This window comes from Akebia trifoliata, chromosome 10, assembly GCF_017979445.1.
Source record: "Akebia trifoliata isolate Shusen 1 chromosome 10, ASM1797944v1, whole genome shotgun sequence".
NCBI classification, from domain to species: Eukaryota; Viridiplantae; Streptophyta; class Magnoliopsida; order Ranunculales; family Lardizabalaceae; genus Akebia; species Akebia trifoliata.
The window spans coordinates 27,426,342-27,431,028 of NC_141384.1; the positions used below are offsets into that span (position 1 = coordinate 27,426,342).

General features: G+C 37.3%; 1 pseudogene across 1 annotated transcript; it reads left to right on the forward strand.

Annotated features, from left to right (window-relative positions):
- Window positions 1–573: 573 nt before the first annotated feature.
- LOC147393539 (AT-hook motif nuclear-localized protein 22 pseudogene) lies at window positions 574–3,123 on the forward strand (annotated as a pseudogene). Its single transcript, XR_015182410.1, has 2 exons — window positions 574–1,277; window positions 1,492–3,123. The product of XR_015182410.1 is annotated as an AT-hook motif nuclear-localized protein 22 pseudogene (transcript).
- The last annotated feature ends 1,564 nt before the right edge of the window (window positions 3,124–4,687 follow it).

Genomic DNA, 4,687 nt, shown 5'->3' on the forward strand with positions numbered 1-4,687 from the left:
TGTTGAAAAAAATGATTATGGGTGCACCTCCACATCAGCACAGTGGGAAATGCAGTGAATATCACAGTCACTCCAGCTTGACTCTTAGATATAACTTTAGAGCCCGAAAATCAATCTAATTAAAATCGCTAGGGTTGTACTTGGGCTTGGTTGACCTAGCCGGCTAGCCCCAACCCACCCATAGCCAACCCTACTTAGTATTTTTCTTTCCTTCTTTTATTTTTATGAAACTTTAATAATAAAAAAGATATTGGACTTTGCTAATTTCACATCCATTAGAAACACGATTGAGATAAATGGAAAAATACAAAATTCCTTGAGAGTACTTGTCTTTTACGGATTAGGAAATATTTCCTATAGATAACAATTCTAAATCCCCAGGCGTGTTATCCAATCTCAACCATTCGTTCGATGTAGAGTTCCCAAAATATTCGTGTGGGGGGGAGAAAGATGATGAGCGGTTTTCCTTAACAAAGAAACCGTTTTTCCCCCTTATAGTGGTTTGGACAAAACCAGATTAGGTAGCATTGAAACGCAAGAACATCCAGGTCAAAAAACAGGTAGTTTGATAACAGGGCGTTACTCTAATTAAACAGAATTTATTTACACTCGTCAAGTATTGTTAGGTTAATCAAAGCTAGGGGTTTTAATTTGCTTAATCTGATGTATGAGAGAGAACTCAAGGTTTCAGATCTTCAAAAACTAAAGACAACCCACTAAAGAGGAGGTAGAAAGGAGAGATGGGTATGAGTGATTTTGAAGATCTAGAGATGTTTGATGATTTAGAACAACATATATAGATTGAAAGAAAGCTTAGTACAATAAGATTTAAACAAAAAAAGAAAGAACAAATAAACTCAAGCAAATGAGGATCGATTGTGAAGAAGAAGAAGAGGAAGAAATTGAGATTTTGTGTTTAAAGAAGAGAAGAAAGATTGAAGGAAATGAAGGACTAGGTGCAATTAAAATATAATTTTCAAATATATAAGTAAGAGAGAGAGAGTGAGAATCCACCGTCCATTGCGCATGCTGTCTTACTGAAACAAAACCCAGCTTCATTGACCTAACCCTAACCCGAAACTTAACCCAATAAAAAGGAATCAAAACAACTATTCCAAGTTCTCTTCACATCTCTTTCTATCTATTTATCCTTCTATCTATCTATCTAACAACCTCTCAACTGCAGCAACAACAGAGGAGAAACCCAAAACCTAAAAAAAAAGTTCACCTACAAGAGGTTAGAGACAAGAAAGATGGATGATTCAGCTACAAAATTGGTGGGTGATGCAGAAATTAAGGCTCATCCTTTTTACTCTTTCTGGTGAAGAGTAGTAGTAATAGTTGATTTATCAAAAACAAAACAATAAAAAAGAAAAAAAGAAAAAAGAAAAGAAAAGAGAAACACAGACATCTGTCTTGTTTTGCTTTTAACTCTTCTTTCTCTTTGTATACATCTCTCTTGTTACTTCTTTTTTCTTTTCTTTTTTTCAGTTTCTATTTCAATCTTCTTGGGCTTTGTGTAACTGAGGAGAAGAGGGTTTGAAGACTAGAGAGAAAGAAGAAGACGAAGAAGAGAAAAGATGGATCCAGTAAGAGCATCAGCTCATGGTCACTCTCTTCCACCTCCTTTTCACACAAGAGATCTCCATCTACATCATCACCAACACCAACATCAACACCACCAACAACAAAATTCCGAAGACGAGGGAAATAGTGGTCTAAACACTGGAAGGAAACGAGATCGCAACGATAATAACAACGATGACAACAATGAAGGCCAGGAATTGGTGACGTTGTCCGGAGAAGGCGAGATCTCAAGAAGACCACGAGGCAGACCGGCTGGGTCTAAGAACAAGCCTAAACCGCCAATCATCATAACCCGAGATAGTGCAAATGCCCTCCGATCCCATGTCATGGAGGTCACAAATGGGTGTGATGTCGTCGAGAGTGTCTCCGCCTTTGCCCGAAGACGTCAACGGGGGGTTTGCATTTTGAGTGGTAGCGGCACCGTCACCAACGTTACACTAAGGCAACCGGCTGCACCCGGTGCAATTGTGACCTTACATGGTCGGTTTGAGATCTTATCCCTCTCGGGCTCTTTCTTACCACCACCGGCACCACCATCAGCCACGGGATTGACCATATACTTGGCCGGTGGGCAAGGCCAAGTGGTCGGCGGAAGTGTTGTTGGGCAACTCATAGCATCGGGTCCGGTTGTAATTATGGCGGCGTCATTTGGTAACGCAGCCTACGAGCGACTCCCCCTAGAAGACGAAGATCCAACACTCCCTATGCAGAGTGGCGGCGGTCCCCTAGGCTCTCCGGGGATGGTCAGTCAGCAACAACAGCAGCAACAACAACAACAGCTTTTACCAGATCCTAATACTTCTCTTTTTCAAGGTCTACCACCCAACCTTCTAAACTCATGCCAATTACCAGCTGATGCCTATTGGGGGGCAACTGGTGGTCGCCCCCCACCTTATTAACAAAACACAAAAAACACACATCTCTCATTTCACTTTCCCGTATCACCTATCACTCACTAAGAAAGCCTTGTAGGAATTCAAGTTGATTGGGTTGTTGTTGGAGATTAGGGTGGGTTTTCTTTGTTGTCTTCTTCTTTAATTAACTTTGTTTTGCGTTTGGTGGTCCGATGAGTCGTCTGCCTTTTGATTGAAGAAGCATGTATAAATTCAAGAATTCTTGGTGAGTTTGATTTTATGAGAAAAGCTTCTACAACTTGCCCTAAGTGATAAAAGAAGAAGAAGAAGAAGAATGGTCATGTCTGACTTTCTAATTGTCTCTCTTTCTTCGTTTTATTTCAGCTCAGGTAGCTTTGTGTCTGATAATATATCTTTCTCTGCAAAGAATCTGACGGTTTTGGTCTTGCTATTTTGTGCCTTTATCAGTTTATTTAGAGTAGTTTTTCTCTGAATGTTTCAGCTTCCGTTACATCTTGCATGGTTTCAAAATCCCAACAAAAAAAAAAAGAAAAAAAAAAACAACAATAAACTTACAATAAAAGAGTTTCTTTTTTGCATTTTATATCTTAAAAAACAAGCCAAACTTCATCGATATCTCCATGATCTTTCATACAAATCACACACACACCAAACAGCAAAAACACACAACACCATCTCTCTCTCTCTCTCTCTCCCCACGCTAATAGAAGTATTATTTGTACTGTTATTGTTGTTATTCTTACTAATCTGTAGAAAGTAGAAAGTCTTGAGATCAAAGGTTTATTTAAGCAACTCAAGGTTTCAATGGTAGGAGGGAGGTGCGGCAAGGTGTACATAAGCACCAAGGTATGATATGAAGTATATATATATATATATATATATATATATATATATATATGTTATATTAAGTGTGAACTTTAGATTTTTATTTTTATTTTTATTGTTAATTTTTGGAGTGGGACTGTGGGAGTAGGGAGGGGACATGAGTATTGGGTACTGGGTTACACGTGCACTGCTCTGAACAAGCTCCTTTTCGAGGCAAACAACACGAAAAGAGAGGGCAGAAGGGGAGTTAAAGGTTTTCTTCCCTTTAACACATGCTCTGAACTTGTTTCAACTTTCAACCTTTCTTCTTCCTTTTCTTGCACCCCATCTATATTCTCCTATCCTCAATTTTTTTTTCCCTTTTTTATTAGTTGATTATACCCTTATAGAGCATTCTTGGAGATATCTCTGAGCGGAGATTATAATCTAAACCATTCTCTTTGTGCTGAGCTGTTAGCTTAGAGTCATAATAACTCTTGTTTTGGTTTTCTTCTTCTTCTCCTTGTTTCAGTCCATTTGCTTATAGATTCCATAATCAAATATAGATTTCTTGAAGATCATTCTCAGTGAATAAGTTTCAAGTCCAACATTCTATTGTATTGGTGGTAGCTGTAACTGTTGTTTTGCTTGGTAGCTAGAGTCAGTAAGTAATGTACATGGTATAAGATAACATGGATATATGGTTGTACTAGACAAAGTATTGTAGTATTAGCTAGATGAGACATGTCATAATAAGGTGTATAGTGATACATAATATCAGATATGAACGTTAGGATAGATTGAGATTAGATTACATTTGGTTTATTTAGCTAGAGTTTGTATCTATCTATGTATTGTTTTTTATATAAATTCTCTTAGGACTCATGTATCATAATAAAGAGAATCAATCCTATTCCATTCTTCAACACAATATTGTTTATATAGAAATATGGTTGTACAACAATGCAAGATTCCCTTAAAATATCGAGTCCTTTTGATATTCTTCTTCTTGTTCATCATCTTCCCCCCTGTAGTCCCTTTAATTTTTACTACTCTCAAAAATAAAATTCCTGAAGATCATTCCCTTAGTGGACTACCATTCCATTGTTAGGCAAAGACATTCGACTTCTTTTCTAATGGGTAGGGTCACTTCCTCTTCTTGTGCTTATAATTAATCATCTATTGTTCAGTCTAATTTTGATGATCTAAATGATTAGGAACCATTTCTTTCTTACAAAAAATATTTAAAATATACAGATAAGGACTCTTAACTGCTGTTCGAATTTTTTTTTTTAACAGCTTGGACCTTCTCTTAATCTCTTAAGAAAAATTGGTAGCTTGATTATTGCTCATTTTAGAATCTAAGATAATAGTGTTTGTCCTTGTTAGATTCCATATAAAATGTCTTCATGGGCCGGGTA